The following is a 20,279-nucleotide window of genomic DNA, read 5'->3' on the forward strand; positions in this document are numbered from 1 at the left end:
ACTTGCTTCCACATTAAAAATGAGTTCGCAGGTGACTGATGAGTCCAATGCGGGACCTACAGTCTCTGTCACAGGTGGGGCAGACGGTGGTTGAAGGGGCGGGTGGGTGGGGTGCTTGGGTTGACGTGCGCTCCTTGCGCTTGGCTTCCGCTTGCTCCCGGCGAAGAGACTCGAGATGTTCGGCACCTTCCCGGATGCTTCTCCTCCACTTTGTGGGGTCTTGAGCCAGGGATTCCCAAGTGTCGGTGGGGATGTTACACTTTTTCAAGGAGGCTTTGAGGGTGTCCTTGAAGCGTTTCCTCTGCCCACCTGGGGCTCTCTTGCCGTGCCGGAGCTCCAAGTAGAGCGCTTGTTTTGGGAGTCTCGTATCGGGCATGCGGACAATGTGACCTGTCCATCGGAGCTGATCGAGCGTGGTCAAAGCTTCGATGCTGGGGATGTTGGCCTGAGCGAGAACACTGACGTTGGTGCGCCTATCCTGCCAATGGATTTGCAGGATCTTGCGGAGGCAGCGGTGGTGGTACCTCTCCAGTGCTTTGAGGTGCCTGCTGTACATGGTCCATGTCTCTGAGGCATACAGCAGGGCGGGTATCACTGCTGCTCTGTAGACCATGAGCTTAGTGCCGGGTTTGAGGTCCTGGTCTTCAAACACTCTCTTCTTCAGGTGGCCGAAGGCTGCACTGGCACACTGAAGGTGCTGTTGGACTTCGTCATCAACGTCTGCCCTTGTTGACAGTAGGCTCCCGAGGTATGGAACGTGGTCCACGTTGTCCAAGGCCTTGTCGTGGATTTTGATAATCGGGGGGCAGTACTGTGTGGCGGAGATCAAACTCCAAACCATCGTCAACACCTTCACCGAAGCGTACGAGAGCATAGGCCTTACACTAAACATCCGTATGACAAAGGTCCTCTACCAACCTGCCCCCGCCACACAGTACTTGAGCACATAAAGCTGGGCTGACACCTGTTCGAAAGCAAAATATTGCGGATGCTGGAAATCTGAAATAAAAACAAAAAGTACTGGAAACGCTCAGCAGGTCAGCCAACATCGGTGGAGAGAGAATCATCGTTAATGTTGCAGATGGATGACCTATCATCAGAACTCTCTCTTGTTCTTTTCCTGCACCCCCCACCCCCCCACCCCACCTTCGCACCGCCCCCCACCATTTCCCTGGCTCAGTGTTTAAAAACTCTTAACCTTTCATCAGAACTGGGAGATGTTAGAGATTATCAACCTGAAACGTTAACTCTGTTTATCTCGGATGCTGCCTGACCTGCTGAGTGTTTCCTGTTTTTAGTTCAGATAGAATCGCATTGTTTTTTTGATGTATGAACTGACCGAGATCTTGTGTTTGTACTACAGCTCCAATCAACGTCTAATCAATTCTAATTATGCTCATAGTATGTAGCCGCGACTTGTTGCCAGCATGTATCAGCTGTGGCTTGGTGGGCAGCACCCTCGCCTCTGAGTCAGAAGGTTGTGTGGATTCAAGTCCCACTCCAGGGACTTGAGCTCAAAAATCCAGGCTGACACTCCAATGCAGTACTGAGGGAGTGCTGCACTGTCTGAAGTGTCATCTTTTGGATGAGAAGCTGAACTGAGGGCCCCGTCTGCTCTCTCAGGTGGATGTAAAAGATCCCATGGCTCTATTTTGAAGACGACCAGGGGAGATATTTATCCCTCAATCAACCTCACTAAAACATTATCTGGTCATTATCACATTGCTATTTGTGGGAGCTTCCTGTGCGCAAATTGGTTGCCGCGTTTCCTACATTACAACAGTGACTACGCTTCAAAAGGTAATTCATTGGCTGCAAAGCACTTTGGGACGTCCGGTGGTCGTGAAAAGCGCTATAGAAATGCAGGTCTGTCTTTCTTTTTCACATTCCTGACATCTCATTGGCATTCGTCCCTCGTGACTCAGCGTCTTGGGCTTCAAGATATTTAAGTGGTGGCAGCTTCATTCCGAAGAATGGATTTCTTGCTCTGCCTCATTTTTTGGTCAGTCAACCGCATCATATAGAAACAGCCAGCTGTTCTGAAAAGATTCAGATACATTCCTCCATGATCTTCATTAAAAAAAATATTAATTTTGTGCTGATCAAGATGAGCCGTGTCAAAGCTCACCCATGTAAGAAATCACACAACACCAGGTTATAGTCCAACAGCTTTATTTGAAATCACAAGCTTTTGGAGTGCTGCTCCTTCATCAGGTGGAACGATGCATAAAAACACAGCTTATATAGTCAGAGAATAATGTCAGATGTTTACAGGTAATCTTTCTAACTGCCATTTATCACACCTTGGCAGAGAGATAATCACAGCATCTGCAACATTTGACCCCTTGTGACCCCACCTCATTGTTCTTTGATGTAATGTTTTCCTGACTGACCTGTTTGGACACCATTTACAGTGATTATCTCTCTGCCGAGGTGTGATAAATGGCAGTTAGAAAGATTACCTGTAATCATCTGGCATTATTCTCTGACTATATAAGCTGTGTTTTTATGCATCTCTCCACTTCACCTGATGAAGGAGCAGCGCTCCGAAAGCTTGTGACTTCAAAAAAAGCTGTTGGACTATAACCTGGTGTAGTGTGATTTCTTACATTTGTCCACCCCAGTCCAACCGGTGTACCGGCATCTCCACACCATGGCTCACCCAGTATAGCTTCAAGTACATCAAGCAAATTATACAATGTGGAGCTCCCTCTGCTCTTCCCTACGATGTATCTTGGCCCCTAACCTCAGAGGGGTTTCTGCCCTTAGGGCCACATTGTGTACCACCAGGGTGTTAGTATTAAAAGCAAAATACTACGAATGCTGGAAATCTGAAATAAAAACAGAAGATGCTGGCAACACTCAGCGGCTCAGGCAGCACCTGGGGGAGGGAGAAGCAGAGTTAACGTTTCAATTCTGACGAACGGTCATCGATCTGAAACGTTGACTCTGTTTCTCTCTCCACAGATGCTGCCTGAGCTGCTGAGTACTTCCAGCATTTTATGTTTCTTTGTCAGTATCGTTATGTTAGTGGAAGGTATAGCAGGCTGGTACAGTTTGGTCCAGGGGGATTCGCAATCTTTCCTGCTCGGGTGCCCCTCTCTCTCTCTCTCTCTCTCTCTCTCGGAGCATCCATGTTCAATCTTCTCCTTAGGCAGTCCCTCGGAGCCGAGGATGACTTGCTTCCACATTAAAAATGAGTTCTCAGGTGACTGTAATTCGACGACAGAGGATGGGACGACCTTGGATCTGGACTGGAGGTGACGGAGGTTGAACAGTTTCCCGTTTGTTCTGTAAATTAGCTCCACTCCAGCGGGGAGCTTACTGAGGGTGAGATGGAGCATTGCAGCAAGGAAAATCGAGAAGTGCGTTGGTGCCCTCTGTAGGGGGTGGTGTCTGGGGTCAGCTTCACCTCTGACTTATGAACGGTTCGAATCGCTCCCACTCCCTTGGTTCTAGACCTTGGACTTATTTGGGGGTTGTGACAAAAGTGCAGCAGACAACTGGTTTTGGTGCAAGAAACTTTGATCTTTATTTGAGAAAGAAAATACAACACAATAATCTTAACACTCTAATAAAATGGGGAACACTTCAATACACACGAGGGAAATTACAGTAGAAAAATGCGCCACCCCTCCCAATCCCACTTTACTAGCTAAGTTGGACTCCAGAGGACCAGGGATAATGCTCACCAAACGAATCCTTGACAGTTGGGCTGGTTTGCGGTTTTGGGGTTCGCTGGATATGTTGGTTGAGGCCTGCTGTACCCCGGACGCGGTAGAGGACTTCACTTGCGTATCTGGTCAGTCTTCGCGAGTCCGCTGATGTGGTAGGATGCGTATTGGATTTATCAGGTGAGTACCCAATTTTCTTCTGTTAGATTTAGGGCTTAGAGTCTCTTTGAGTAAAATCTTACCCAGGGGTAAGTCAGGAATAGTTTGTAGAGTGGAAAAACTTGCATATCTTCGGTTTTCTTCCGAGTTGGTTTTCTTTGGTCGCGGTGGCCCAATATTACCCGGTTAGCTGATGGTAATGTTCGGTTGGTTGTTTCGGAAGGCCCTTGTTGCCGCGAGGTGTCCGATGGCCACTGAAACTGTTGCTCTGGTTTCTTCTTGTGTGTTACTTCTTCTTCTTCTTCTTCGAGAGAGAACTGCTTCGAGATGCTTGAACTCCTTGATCTTGATGTTGCTCTGAAACCGCCAAGTTTCGATGTTGGAACTGTACTGAACTCGAACTTGGCACTCCTTGAACCTTACTGACTTCTTGAGGAAAAACAGGCCTTCAATTATACTAATTGGGGCCTCCTAATCGGCGCGCCAAATCAATCCTGGTTTATTGTTAGATTTTGGCGGGCTCGTTAATATTAAGTTGTTTAAAGTGGTATCGGGATGATTTCATGAGCTGTAGAACTCTTACTTGATTGTAGTGAATTGTCCTCAGGCTTTGAGTTTCCTGTGGGGCCTGAGATTCTTTGTAGGTTGGCGAAGTGATTTATTTTATGCATGTTTTTGGATGGGTCCTGTATTTTGGGTGAGGCTGTTCTTTCGTGGGTCTATTGTTAGCATGTAAAATTGTCTAATAGGGGCTGAGTGACGTTTACAGTTCCCCCAGACAGTTTGATTAACTGATTAACTCCAATCCTCAAACTGTCTGTTACAGAGGTTGATCCCATTTCCTGTTGCAGCCTTTTCTTTCTTTACAAGCCCAAACATGCCCTTTTAAAATACCAAGTCTGTTTTTGACCTTGAATCTCCCTGTTAGGCCCAACGTGCTTTTTATCCTCCTGAAGTTTTTAGCAAGGGTCCAAAGTCATTTTCTTTAAGGGGTCTCTTCCCGTTTTGGGGGATCTGTTAATTTTGAGAATCTTACACCTCAAACGTTTGTCACCATCCTCCGCCTGCTTCACAACAACATGCAAGCCGTGATCCTGACCAACGGTTCCACCACAGACCCAATTCACATATGGACCGGGGTCAAGCAAGGCTGTGTCATCGCACCATGGTCAATGGCTACCTAGAAGCAACATCAGCCTTGGCGCCGGGTACAAAAAGGGCGAAACTGCCAGTTCTACTACTGTAGTGTGATTTCTCTGTGATGGACCATCTGAAGATTACAAATGTTAGAAGGAGCTGGTGGGATTGTAGCTGAGTTAATTCCTGTGGATGTCACCCTCTCCTGCCCACCTAGATTTTGATGATATTCCAAAGCCCTGATTACTGCTATTCATCAGCTAACTTGGCACAAACTGGAGCCCTACTGGTCTATATGTGCTTTTATGCTCATGCCTCAGGGGCTTGCTTTACCGTCCACCATTATGGTGAGGACAATTATGGTTGAACTTGGGAATCGGCAATTCCCTGTAACTGGTGAGATTTTATCTTTATCCTCTTTGTTCTGTGTAAGTGACCATCGCCTCAAATGTTAGTGAAGCCTTTCAAATTTTTTTGAAGTTGATTTATACTGCGGTACAACTAGTGGTTGATATGTGTCCACTCTTCATGTGTGAACCCAGACTTTGGAGTGATTGCAGGTGCATTACAGTTATACTCCAGCTTTTTCACCCAACATTGACACATACACGACAGGTGTCACTGGGTAGCAATTGGACCTGAAGTCTGGGCTGAATTTTGCCCTATATATATCTCACCTTTAATGTAGTAAAACGTCCCAAGGCGCTTCACAGGAATGTAATCAAACATTGACCCCTAGCCAAAGAAGGAGACATTATCAAATCAAATTTTATTTGCCATATGTATTACTACAATGGATGTTTTTACTCCCCGATCACTTCCACACTAGGCTGTGGGAGCTCACAGAGACACGTCGCTATTCTACAGCGCCATGTTCAGTAAAAGTCAATTCAATTGCGTCCAATGGCAGTGGGAACGCGATGTTCATCAGCCCCTCCGTCTCCGCGGACTCCCCCTCCCTGTTGCCGGCTCCACAATATGGCGTCCTTCTTCTCACGCTCACCATCTGGCCTCAGGTCTCCGTGCCCGGCTCTCCCTCCTTCCCCTCGAACTGCGAGCTTCCCGCACTGTCGCCGGTTCAAATTTGCAATGGCCCGGGGCCTGCCTCTCACGCTCACGTCCGGCCTCCAACCGCCATGCCCGGCTCCCCTCCTCCTAGTCCGAAACAGAAATTCATGACAAGGAGCTGCCGGGCGACGTGCCGAAGCGGGTCTTCGTGGCTGCTGCGCTGCCTCCGCCCGACTCGCCGAACACATCGCTCCGGCATCGGGAGCGGGCGGTGGGGGGTGCAGGCCGTCTGAAGCAGGAGAGCGCTTAGCTCCGGACTGCCTCGGTCGCCATCTTGAATCGAACTGATGGTTTTATAAAGCAGGTGGTCACAGATGTCGGTTTTAAGGAGCGTCTTAAAGGAGGAAAGCGAGGTGGAGAGGTTCAGGCAGAGTCCAAGTCAGGTCGGGAGCTAATTCAGGAAGCTGCACTGCCAGGTTCAAATCAATGCACAGCTGAAACCATTGTCCACTGAGCTGAAAATGTCAATAAAACTGCATCCTGAAGAGTTTATTGAGTTTATGATTTAGGTAGGGTTATTTTCAATAATGAATTGGAGGAATGCAAGAAGTTTCACTTTATTCTGTGCTGTGTAGAGACCAGTGCACCAGTAGGTGGTGCCGAACTGGACTTTTTCCCCCCCAAATGTGTAATGGATCTACGCTTCAGGATCACTACGAAGGAATTATAATAGGCAGTGAAGTACACCCAGTAGCGCAGTGCTTTCCATACTGAAGTCTACTTACTGCATTACTGTTGCTGCTTAAATGCAAAGTTCAATGGTGAAAACACAATCGGAAGCATTTTCGAGAGTGAGGGAAGGAAAGACCTCCCAGGCATTAGCAGCAGTAAGTTTTGAAGAAGGGTCAAACCCGAAACGTCAACTCAAATTTCTCTCCACGGATGTTGCCTGACTTGCTGAGTTTTTCCAGCATTTTCTGTTGTTATTTCGGATTTCCAACATCTGCAGTATTTTGCTATCCCATTAGCAGCAGTATCTGTGCTGCACTTAACAATGGCAGTGGAGGAGAGTAGAGAGAGCAGGCACATGAAGAGGAGCCGTGAGATATGATTTATGACGCACTAATGAACTGACCTGATAATTCACAAGTGACAAAGCTATTTAAATGTCATATTATGGTATATTAAGTAGGGCAAAATTACATGAAAAGTCAGGGTGAACAAAAGTGTTGCCCGAAAAAGATTGAATTTATTTAACATGAACGGTTCCATGAGTGCTAACTCAATGCAGAATTCTCGTTCGCTTATGAAAATGTGTATCTGCAGTGGTATCGGTTATGTAGAGAGGCTGGAGAAGCTGGGATTGTTCTCCCACATTACAACAGTGACTCCACTTCAAAAGTACTTAATTGGCTGTAAAGTGCTTTGAGACGTCCGGTGGTCGTGAAAGGCGCTATATAAATGCAAGTCTTTTTTTCTTAGAGCAGAGAAGGTTAAGGGGAGATTTAATAGAGGTGTTCAAAATTATGAATGGTTTTAATTAGAGTAAATAAAGAGAAGCTGTTTCCACTAGCAGGACGGTTGGTAACCAGAGGACACAGATCCCAGCACAGGCATGATGGGCCGAATGGCCTTGTGTTATATCATTCTATAATTTAAGGTAATTGGCAAAAGAACTAGAGGGGAGATGAGAAACTTTTTTACACAGCGAGTGGTTAGGATCTGGAATGCAGTGTCTGAAAGGGTGGTGGAGGCAGATTCAACCGCGGCTTTCAAAAGGGGGATCGGATAAGTCCCTGAAGGAAATTTTTTTTTGCAGGGCTCAGGGGGAGAGGGTTAGGGGAGCACGACTAGCAGAAGTGCTCTTGCAGAGCGCTGGCATGGGCTCGACGGGCCGAGGGGCCTCCTCCTGAGCTGTAACCGTTCTGTGATTCTGTGAAATCTTTTTACACAGTGCGACATTACGAGCTGGAACGCGCTGCCTGAAAGGGCGGTGGAAGCAGATTCAGTAGTAACTTTCAAAAGGGAATTGGATATAGATTTGAAAAAGAAATGGGGTAGGAGGCGGGTGGGGGAGCAGGACTAATGGGAGAGCTGGCACAGGCGCGATGGGCCCAATGGCCTCCTCCTGCGCTGTGTGATTCTATAACTTAACAGGTGATGCACTGAGTTCACTGCGATGAAGGTGCAAACTATTCTCCACGGTGGAAGTGAGAGCTCAGATGTAAGCACCGCCTTATCGATGTCAGTTACAACGTGGAGAGCCCAAGTAAACGCCTCCTCCCTCTCCACCCCCCCTGCACAGTGCACAGCGTTTAGAAAGCAGAATCAGGCAACAATCTTTGTTTCTTTCTCTCTTATTATCTTCCAACAGACTGTGCGGGAAAGCAGAACTTTTTTGAGCTTATTATTGAAAGAAGGGTATATTAACTTGATATTAAATTGACATAAACCCTCCGGAGAGGGGAGAAACAGAAGGGAGTGGGGAAAAAAACAAGGAGGGAAGAAATTGCAGACTTTGAATGTCCGAAGCAAAGTTTATTTACCCGGGACGTTGACTTATTTCGTCACATTGTGTGTGTGTGTGTGAGAGAGCTCGGGCCGCTGCGCCTTCTATCGCAAGGTTTCCTTCACTAAAACCATGTTTGTTTGGTGACTCTCTGCGGGGAAAATAAAGCACTAAAAAGGTAAGTGGAAAATGTTTAATGGAGTGAGCTGGGGGGGGACCCCCTTAGAAACCAGGGGCACATAGCAACCGCGGTGTGTTAGCAACACATAGCGTCCGCAGCACATCTTCCTAGATCCTGCACAATAAAGATTCACATATGCACATATAAATATATATATATATGTATAATATTCATGTTTAAAATGCAGATTCTATATATTGCATGTTCTTCTATGCACACTCCACCATGCATGTTGAGATTTCTGTTGTTACCTGGACCACTTCTGCTGTTATTTTCCCGCAGTTTGGAAAATGCTTCCCTGCCGCTGGTTCCCCGCTCTGACTGTGCAGGGAGCCGGGCTGGGGACCGGCGCTTTCGCCTCTGTCTCTCTCTGCTCCTGTTCTAGCCATTTCTCCTCGATAATCACCGCTCCAAACAAGGGGCCAGATTGCGAAAGGAGGTGGATTTGAGGATTGCGCGTTGTTGTGATACCAAAAAAAAAAAATCACTCCTAATAATATTTTTAAAGCAGATATCATCTCCCCGACTGCGGCTGGCGGATTTCCCTGGCTTTTAATCGCTCCTCGTTACCTGTGTCAAAATCGAACTGGGCTTTTCATATCTTCCGGAAAGGCTTCAGGGCTGTTGGGTGCGTTCAGCCGAAATAATCTGCGTTGGTTTTAACGTGTTTGTCTTAAGGTTACTATCGATTTTTTTTGCTAAGGACAGAATTATCTATTCTTTCTAATATTCTATCAATCTGATGTTCTCAATCTCTATCTCTCCCTGTACCTACCCCCCTCTCTATATATCTATATCTCCCTCTGTGTGTGTCTCTCTGACTGTCTATATCGATTTCTCTCTGTCTCTCTATCTTCCTCTCTATCTATCTCTATATCTGTATATACCTATCTCCATCTCTATCCATCTCTTTCCACCTACCTCTCTCCATCTCTCTCGCTATCTCTCATCCCTCTATCTCTCTCTCTCTCTCTCTCTCCATGTCTCTCTATCTCTATCTCTCCATGTCTCTTCATCTCTGTATCTCTCTCTCTCTACCTCTCTCTCTCTCTCTCTCTCCATCTCTCTATCTTGCCTGTAGTTTGCTGGAAGCAGTCTTTTCCCAGAGATCTAAAGGTCAGCCTTTCAAATCAATCAGCATAAAACATCGACTTAATAAAGCGGAACAAATATTTCATCTCATGCCTAGATTGTTTAATTTTTGTAGAAATGAATAAATAACTAAATTGATTGGAATGATAATTTATTCATCTAGGTTTCAGGGTGGTATTGTGCCGGTCAGAATAATTTCTATTTTTATGTTGAAATAATTTATGTGGTCTGGAAGCAATCAGCGATTTTTTTTGTGTGTTGCGCTTTAATCTTATTTATCTATCCAGTTGCAAGGTTTTAGTTGCCGTTATGCTGTCCTCCTGTGGATTTGTTGTGGCGTTGAATCCTTTGAGGATTGCAATGAGATTTTGCTTTAATATCATGGATGGGCTCCCTCTCTGACTTTCCCAGAGTTAGATAACTGCAGAATTGAATTGAAATCATCCGGGGAGGTGGAGCAGAATTGTGTAGTCACTGTTATGTAGGAAACGCGGCAGCCAATTTGTGCACAGCAAGCTCCCACAAACAGCAATGAGATGATAACCAGATAATCTTTTTTTTATGATTTTGATTGAGGGATAAATATTGGTCAGGACACCGAGGATTATTCCCTTGATCTTCTTCGAAATAGTGCCATGGGATCTTTTATGTCCACTTGAGAGAGCAGACAGGGGCCACAGTAAATAATAATTCTAATAGGTCTAAGAGCGTTAAAAAAACAAGCCTGAAGGCTTTGTGTCTTAATGCGAGGAGCATTTGTAATAAGGTGGATGAATTGGCTGCGCAAATAGAGGTAAACGAATACGATTTGGTTGGGATTACAGAAACGTGGCTCAAGGATGGCCAAGACTGGGAACTCAAGATCCAGGGGTATTCGATATTCAGGAAAGATAGGCAAAATGGAAAGGGAGGTGGGGTAGCATTACTGGTTAAAGAAGGGATTAATACAATTGTAATGAAGGATATTAGCTCTGATGATGTGGAATCTGTATGGGTAGAATTGAGAAATACTAAGGGGAAAAAAACATTAGTGGGAGTGGTATATAGACCTCAACAGTAAGGTGGCGGTCGGGGATGGCATTAAAAGGGAAATTAAAGAAGCGTGCAATAAGGGCACAGCAGTCATCATGGGTGACTTTAATCTACATATAGATTGGGCCAACCAAATTAGTAACAATACTGTGGAGGAGGAATTCCTGGAGTGTTTACGGGATGGTTTCCTGGACCAATATGTCGAGGAACCAACCAGAGATCAGGCCATCTTAGACTGGGTATTATGTAACGAGAAAGGATTAATTAGCAATCTTGTTGTACGAGGCCCCTTGGGTCAGAGCGATCATAATATGATCGAATTCTTCATTAAGATGGAGAATGAAGTAGTTGACTCAGAGACAAGGGTCCTCAATTTAAATAAAGGAAACTATGATGGTCTGAGGAGCGAGTTGGGTAGGATTGATTGGGGAATGGCACTCAAAGGGTTGACGGTGGATAGGCAATGGCAAACATTCAAAGACCGAATGGATGAACTACAGAATTTGTTCATCCCAGTTTGGCATAAAAATAAAACAAAAAAGGTGACTCAACCGTGGCTAACAAGGGAAATTAGGGATAGCATAAGATCCAAGGAGAGGACATATAAATTGGCTAGAAAAAGCAATAATCCTGAGGATTGGGAGCAGTTTAGGAGTCAACAAAGGAGGACAAAGGGACTAATTAAGAAAGGGAAAATAGAATATGAGAGTAAGCTTGCAGGGAACATTAAAAACTGACTGTAAAAGCTTTTATAGATATGTGAAGAGAAAAAGATTGGTGAAGTCAAGCGTAGGTCCCTTACAGTCAGAATCAGGGGAATTTATAATGGGAAACAAGGAAATGGCAGACCAACTAAATACATACTTTGGTTCTGTCTTCACAAAGGAGGACACAAATAACCTCCCAGAGATGACGGGGAACATAGGGTCTGATGAAAGAGAGGAACTGAAAGAAATCAGTATTTATAGGAAAATAGTGTTGGGAAAATTGATGGGACTGAAGGCCGATAAATCCCCAGGGCCTGATGGTCTACATCCCAGGGTACTTAAGGAAGTGGCCCTAGAGATAGTAGATGCATTACTGGTCATCTTCCAGAACTCGATAGACTCTGGAACGGCACCCATGGATTGGAGGGTAGCTAATGTTCACTATTCAAAAAAGGTGGTAGAGAAAAAGCGGGGAATTATAGACCGGTAAGCCTGACATCGGTAGTGGGGAAAATGCTAGAGTCTATTATAAAAGATGTAATAGCAGAGCACTTGGAAAGCAGTGACAGGATCGGACAAAGTCAACATGGATTTACAAAAGGTAAATCATGCTTGACTAATCTACTGGAATCTTTTGAGGATGTAACTGGTAAAATAGATAAGGGAGAACCAGTGGATGTGGTGTATTTGGACTTTCAGAAGGCTTTCGATGAGGTCCCACATAGATTAGCGTGCAAAATTAAGGCACATGGGATTGGGGGCAAGGTATTGACTTGGATAGAGAACTGGTTGGCGGACAGAAAGCAAAGAGTTGGAATAAACTGGTCGTTTTCCGAGTGGCAGGCAGTGACTAGTGGGGTACCGCAAGGATCGGTCCTAGGACCCCAGCTGTTCACAATATATATTAATGATCTGGACGAGGGAATTGGATGTAATATCTCCAAATTTGCAGACGACACAAAGCTGGGCGGGAGGGTAAGCTGCGAGGAGGATGTCGGGAAATTCCAGTATGATTTGGACAGGTTGGGTGATTGGGCAGAAACATGGCAAATGCACTATAATGTGGATAAATGTGAGGTTATCCACTTTGGTGGCAAAAACAGGAAGGCAGATTATTATTTGAATGGCAATAGATTGGGAGAAGGGGAAGTGCAAAGAGACCTGGGTGTCCTTGTGCACCAGTCGCTGAAGGTAAGCATGCAGGTGCAGCAGGCGGTTAAGAAGGCAAATGGTATGTTGGCCTTCGTAGCAAGAGGGTTCGAGTACAGGAACAAGGATGTCTTGCTGCAGTTGTACAGGGCCTTGGTGAGACCACACCTTGAGTATTGTGTGCAGTTTTGGTCACCTTACCTGAGGAAGGACGTTCTTGCCATGGAGGGAGTGCAGCGAAGATTCACCAGGCTGATACCTGGGATGGCAGGAATGACGTATGAGGAGATATTGTGTCGATTGGGCTTATACTCACTGGAGTTTAGAAGATTGAGAGGGGATCTCATCGAAACCTATAAAATTCTGTCAGGTCTGGACAGACTAGATGCAGGAAGGATGTTTCTGATGGCCGGGGAGTCCAGAACCAGGGGTCATAGTCTAAGGATAAGGGGTAAGCCATTTAGGACTGAAATGAGGAGGAATTTCTTCACCCAGAGAGTGGTGAACCTGTGGCATTCTCTGCCACAGAGGGCGGTGGAGGCTAGTTCATTAAATATATTCAAGAAAGAGTTGGATATATTTCTTGAGGCTAAAGGGATCAAGGGATATGGGGAAAAGGCAGGGACAGGGTACTGAATTTGGATGATCAGCCATGATCACATTGAATGGCGGAGCAGGCTCGAAGGGCCGAATGGCCTACTCCTGCTCCTATCTTCTATGTTTCTATGGTTTAATGTCTCATCCAAAAGGCGGCATCTCCGACAGTGCAGCACTGAGGGAGAGTCAGCCTAGATTTTTGTGCTCAAGTCTCTGGAGTGACACGATGGGCCGAAATGGCCTCCTTCCGTGCTGTAACTTTCTATGATTCTACAACCTTCTGACTCGGAGGCGAGGGTGCTACCCACTGAGCCACGGCTGACACGATATAATACATAAAATGTAAGACTGTCAGTAAGGGAAAAAAATTGATGGGCTTTATCCTTTGGACCTCACGCAACTTTCGGATGAACATACAGAAATGACGGGCAGGAAAAGACTCACTGGTCCATTCAGCCTGTCCCAAATAGTTGGGATGCCTTATGCATCATGATCCAGAGACTCTCCACCTGCCCAGAGCCATGTAATCTCCTGGGAGAAGGGGGAAAAACTGGATTTTAAAAAAACAGGCCAATTGGTGGGGGGAGATCTGGAAAATTCCTCTCCGATTCCCTTAAAGAGACCCCTTGAGATATTTGAACAATATTTGTCGGTGTGGCGCACTTACTGAATTACAAGTTGGTGCGATCATCTATTTCTAATAATGATCGTACAATGTTTGGAAATTTTTATACAGCACAAATTGTAAGTTTTGCTTTGGTTTGGCAAAGAGCCTTTCACCGAACAATGTTTGAGGAGGTTGCCGAATTAAATTTGCCTGCACTGGCTTAAAGTTAACATCTTCCATGTTGGAGGCCCCTATGGAAATGTGCAAAAAATAATAACACAGCTGCAGGGCACTGGCGTATTATCATGCAAAAGGAACTGGTTTGTTACTCGCCCTGTAACCTGGAAGGACCAAATTCAGCAACGTCAACTTAGAACATAAGAAATAGGAGCAGGAGTAGGCCATTCGGCCCCTCGAGCCTACCCCGCCATTCAATGAGATCATGGCTGATCTGAGCTTGGCCTGAACTCCACTTTCCTGCCCGATCCCCATAACCCCTGACTCCCCTGTTTTTAAAAAGTCTGTCTATCTCCGCCTTGAATATATTCACTGACTCAGCTTCCCCATCTTTCTGGGGAAGAGAATTCCAAAGATTCACAACCCTCTGGGATACGAAATTCCTCCTCATCTCAGTTTTAAATGGGCGATCCCTTATTCTGAAACTATGCCCCCTAGTTCTAGATTCCCCCACAAGGGGAAACAGCATCTAGCCTGTCCAGTCCCCTCAGAATCTTATATGTTTCAATAAGATCACCTCTCATTCTTCTAAACTCCAATGAGTATAGACCCAACCTGCTCAACCTTTCTTCATAAGACAACCCCTTCAACTCAGGAATCAACCTAGTGAAGCTTCTCTGAACTGCCTCCAATGCAAGTATATCCTTCCTTAAATAAGGAGACCAGAACTGTACGCAGTACTCCAGGTGTGGTCTCACCAAAGCCCTGTACAGTTGTAGCAAGACTTCCCTACTTTTATACTCCATCCCCATTGCAATAAAGGCCAATATTCCATTTTAAAGGCCAATATTCCATAAACTTGCATTTATAAAGCACCTTTAACGTAGTAAAATGTCCCACGGTGTTTATGTAGCGAGGTGAAAACTGGGGCTTGGTAATAAACCATATATTTCAGGTTTCAGAAAAAAAGCAAAATACTACTGCTGCTGGAAACACGAAACAAAAACGCCGGTGACACACACGCTGGTCAGGCAGCATCTGTGGAGAGAGCAGATGGTGGAAAAGGCACTTGCCCGCTGGATCCAGCAGTGCTCGCTTACCATTAGCTGCCGGGTTTCCCGAGGCTCGGGAAACCCGGTTGGCCAGCGTAAAATTTTAAATGGAGGTAAAAGCTGAGGCAGGCAGCCTCATTAAAATATTTAAATGAGCCTCCTAGCAGCGGGTTGGCCACCTGCCTGCCACGCCTCCGATAAAACCGGAAGTGGGCGGGTTTGAGGCAGTTTGGGCTCAGGTTTGAGATTTTTTAACATTTTACCATCCCACCCGACCCAAACCCACCAACTTTTGAAATTCCCCCTCAATGATTCAATGGAATCAATGTTTTACTACGTTAACGTCGCTATATAAATGCAAGTTCTTGTTGAATTTGGAGCTTCCTGTTATAAACAGGGTGAATAATAAACCGGTGCCATTTGCATGCCTTGACCTGTTTGATAATACTCCAGTCCTGCAGCTGCTGTTTTCAAAGAGCCGGCACAGGCTGGTTCACTAATGTCCTTTAGGGAAGGAAATCTACCGTCTTTACCTGGTCTGGCCTATATGTGAATCCAGACCCACAGCAATGTGGTTGACTCTTAACTGCCCTCTGAAATGGCCTAGCAAGCCACTCAGTTGTAAAAAATCGTTAGAAAAACAATAAGAATAAAACCAGACGGACCACCCAGCATCGACCTCGGCACCGGCAAAGGACACGATAGCGGCCCATCCAGCCCAGTCGACCCTGCAAAGTCCTCCTCACCAACATCTGGGGACTTGTGCCAAAATTGGGAGAGCTGTCCCACAGACTAGTCAAGCAACAGCCTGACATCGTCATACTCACAGAATCATACCTTTCAGCCAATGTCCCAGACTCCTCCATCACCATCCCTGGGTATGTCCTGTCCCACCGGCAGGACAGACCCACCAGGGGTGGCAGCACAGTGATATACAGTCGGGAAGGAGCGGCTCTGGGAGTCCTCAACATTGACTCCGGATCCAATGTAGTCTCATGGCTTCAGGTCAAGCATGGGCAAGGAAACCTCCTGCTGATTACCACCTACCGCCCTCCCTCAGCTAATGAATCAGTATTTCTCCATGTTGAACATCACTTGGAAGAAGCACTGAGGGAAGCATGGGTACAGAATGTACTCTGGGTGGGGGACTTCAATGTCCATCACCGAGAGTGGCTCGGTAGCACCACTACTGACCGAGCTGGCTGAGTCCTGAAAAACATAGCTGCCAGTCTGGGACTGCGACAGGTGGTGAGAGAACCAGCACGAGGGAAAAATCTACTTGACCTCGTCCTCACCAATCTACCCGTCACAGATGCATCTGTCCATGACAGCATTGGTAGCAGTGACCACCGCACAGTCATTGTGGAGACAAAGTCTCGTCTTCACACTGAGGACACCCTCCATCGTGTCGTGTGGCACTACCACCGTGCTAAATGGGATAGATTCAGAACAAATCTAGCAGCTCAAAACTGGGCATCCATGAGGCGCTGTGGGCCATCAGCAGCAGCAGAATTGTATTCCACCACAATCTGTAACCTCATGGCCCGGCATATCCCTCACTCTACCATTACCATCAAGCCAGGGGGACCAACCTTGGTTCAATAAGGAGTGTAGAAGAGCATGCCAGGAGCAGCACCAGGCATACCTAAAAATGCGGTGCCAACCTGGGGAAGCTGCAACACAGGACTACATGCATGCTAAAAAGTGGAAGCAGCATGCTTTAGACAGAGCTAAGCGATCTCACAATCAATGGATCAGATCAAAGCTCTGCAGTCCTGCCACATCCAGTCATGAATGGTGGTGGACCATTAAACAACAAATGGGAGGAGGAGGCTCCATGAATATCCCCATCCTCAATGATGGTGGAGCCCAGCACGTGAGTGCAAAAGACAAGGCTGAAGCGTTTCCAACCATCTTCAGCCAGAAGTGCCAAGTGGATGATCCATATCGGCCTCCTCCTGAGGTCCCCACCACCACAGAAGCCAGTCATCAGCCAATTCGATTCACTCCACATGATATCAAGAAACGGCTGAGTGCATTGGATACAGCAAAGGCTATGGGCCCGACAACACCCCGGCTATCGTGCTGAAGACTTGTGCTCCAGAACTAGCCGTGCCTCTAGCCAAGCTGTTCCAGTACAGCTATAATACTGGCATCTCTCCGACAATGTGGAAAACTGCCCAGGTATGTCCTGTCCGCAAAAAGCAGGAAAAATCCAATCCAGCCAATTACCGCCCCATCAGTCTACTCTCAATAACGACAGAAAATGCTGGAAAAACTCAGCAGGCCAGGCAACATCCGTAGAGAGAGAAATGGAGTTAGCGTTTCATGTCTATTCTCAATCATCAGCAAGGTGATGGAAGGTGTCATCGACAGTGCTATCAAGCAGCACTTACTCACGAATAACCTGCTCACTGCCCAGTTTAGGTTCTGCCAGGACCGCTCAGCCATTCACAACTCCTCAGATAATGAAGCAGTCCATGCCCGCATGCAGCAAGACTTAGATGACATTCAGGCTTGGGCTGATAAGTGGCAAGTAACATTAGCACCACACAAGTGCCAGGCAATGACTGTCTCCAACAAGCGAGAGTCTAACCACCGCCCCTTGACATTCAGTGGTATTACCATCACCGAATCCCCCACTATCAATATCCTGGGGGGTCACCATTGACCAGAAACTTAACTGGACCAGCCACGTAAATACTGTGAAAACAAAAGCAGGTCAGAGGCTGGGTATTCTACGGCGAGTGTCTCACCTCATGACTCCCCAAAGCCTTTCCACCATCTACAAGGCACAAGTCAGGAGTGTGATGGAATGCTCTCCAATTGCCTGGATGAGTGCAACTCCAACACTCAAGAAGCTAGACACCATCCAAGACAAAGCAGCCCGCTTGATTGGCACCCCATCCACCACCTTAAACATTCACACCCTCCACCACCGGCGTACCATGGCTGCAGTGTGTACCATCTACAAGATGCACTGCAGCAACTTGCCAAGGTTTCTTTAACAGCACCTCCCAAACCTCTACCACTTAGAAGGACAAGGGCAGCAGGTGCATGGGAACACCGCCACCTCCAAGTTCCCCTCCAAGTCACACCATCCTTGTTTGGAAGTATATCGCCGATCCTTCATCCTCGCTGGGTCAAAATCCTGGAACTCCCTCCCTAACAGCACCGTGGGAGTACCTTCACCACACAGACTGCAGCGGTTCAAGAAGGCGACTCGCCACCACCTTCTCAAGGGCAACTATGGATGGGCAATAAATGCTGGCCTTGCCAGCGACGCCCACATCCCATGAGCGAATTAAAAAAAAAAAGTCACAAAGAGCCGAATGGCCTCCTTGTGTGCTGTAAGCTTCTATGGTTCTAGATTCTATGAGATGGAGGAAGTGTTGGTGCAGATTCTTCCTACGTGGTTTAGAATATTTTAACTGAGTCTGCATTCAGTGCTCCCCATGGGAGTCAGTTAATCTTTATTTAGTGTGGCATGGTTACCTATTAAAAAAAAAAAGCAGGATAGCTTAACGAGAGTCCTGTTTGTTCAAAGCGCTCCCCCTTTAAAAAAAGGAATTTGACAGTCTAACCTTAAATATTTTTGATTTTTAAAAGCATCAATTTCCTTGTCGACGTTGAGACCCTCGAAAGAATTCATTTACACAGCGCCTTTCATGACCTCGGGACGTCCCAAAACACTTTACAGCCAATGAAGTACTTTTGAAGTGTAGTCACTGTTGTAATGTGTGCCAACACTTGACATTCATTCGAAATTCCTCTGGCTATTTTACCAGAAGTGTTAACCCATTTAAAATAACCACTTCCTCTAAGAGTCAGGAGTTTCACAATGAACGTGTTAAAAGTTGGCACCTTAATAACTCATTTTTACTGATTTTGGTTGAGGGATAAATGTTGGCCAGAACTTCCCTGCATCTCTTGGAAACAGTGCCATGGGATCTATTGGCCCAGAAATTCGGGTCTCCACGGGTGAGTATGCACGGGGTACTCACCCGTAGGCCCAATGGAAGTGCCGGTTTCCTGCATGCGCGGGATATCAGCATTTCTGTTCCTCTGAACGAAGGGGTTCAGAGGTCGAACGCGTGCGCGGGAGAGGCTGCGCGTGCACATCACAGAATCACAGAAACCCCACAGTGCAGATAGAGGCCATTTCGGCCCATCGAGTCTGCACTGACACATATCCCACCCAATCCCCGTAACCCCTACACCAACACATATCCCACCCTATCCCCGTAACCCCACGTATTTAATCCCCCTAACACTAAGGGTCAATTTATCATAGCCAATCAACCTAACCCGCACATCTTTGGACTGTGGGAGGAAACCGGAGCACCCGGAGGAAACCCACGCAAACACAGGGAGAATGTGCAAACTCCACACAGACAGTCACCCGAGGCCAGATTCGAACCCAGGTCCCTGGCGCTGTGAGGCAACAGTGCTAACCACTATGCCACCGTGCTGCGTTTTTTTTTTACAAGTTTTCACACGAGGGTAAGCCTGCAGAATTTAGAAATATAAAAAGCAGGCATAAGGCCTGCTTTTTACAAGGTAAGTGGTGAATTAATTAAAATTAAAACATTTTTTCCACAGGTTTATTATTTTTAAATACTTTAAAGCAAGGTAAGTTTAATTTTAGCCCCGTTAGAAAATAAAATTATTTTTTTCAAAAATTTAAATGATTTATTTCATGTAATTTATAGTTTATTTAAAAAATGTGATTTAAAAAAAAATTTAATTTGAAGATTTAGTGCTATTTTGGGGCCATAGTATTTATAAGTCTTGACAGCTCTTCCTGTCAATCTTATGAATGGAGCATTCCCTGCTCCGATTGGCTGCCCATGGCCCACGTGATCCCAGGGGACGCATCGAACTAACTGCACCCCTGGGATACGCAAGCACTGCGCGCTGGCAACTGGACCAGGCCCCGGATTGGAATCCCACGCGGGCCCACCGCTCAACGGCCGGCGCGCTAGGTAAGTGCAGATCGGGGGCTGGCACCCGCAGGAAGCCCCCGACCCGAATTTCTGGTTATGTCCACCTGAGGGCAGGCGGGGCTTTGGGGCACTATTCCACCAACACCTCGCTCAATTGGCCCGTCTGCATGCGTGAGTCTAGACAAAAATAACGGCAGGCTAATCCATCATGGGAGTGGGGTGTACCACAGCGGAGTCCAGTCTTATCTTCGC

At 46.4% G+C, this 20,279-nt stretch overlaps 1 protein-coding gene across 2 annotated transcripts in view; it reads left to right on the forward strand.

Moving 5' to 3' along the window:
- The first annotated feature begins 8,279 nt into the window (after nucleotides 1-8,279).
- The window catches only part of sema4gb (sema domain, immunoglobulin domain (Ig), transmembrane domain (TM) and short cytoplasmic domain, (semaphorin) 4Gb), a 222,921-nt gene continuing 210,921 nt past the window's right edge, over nucleotides 8,280-20,279 (forward strand). For both annotated transcript variants that reach the window (XR_015079180.1, XM_085994307.1), the window contains exon 1: nucleotides 8,280-8,665. The gene's annotated coding sequence lies outside the window, so the exon portion shown is untranslated. The remainder of the gene's footprint in view (nucleotides 8,666-20,279) is intronic.

This window comes from Somniosus microcephalus, chromosome 8, assembly GCF_052327205.1.
Source record: "Somniosus microcephalus isolate GS21.2 chromosome 8, FLI_Smic_1.0, whole genome shotgun sequence".
NCBI lineage: Eukaryota > Metazoa > Chordata > Chondrichthyes > Squaliformes > Somniosidae > Somniosus > Somniosus microcephalus.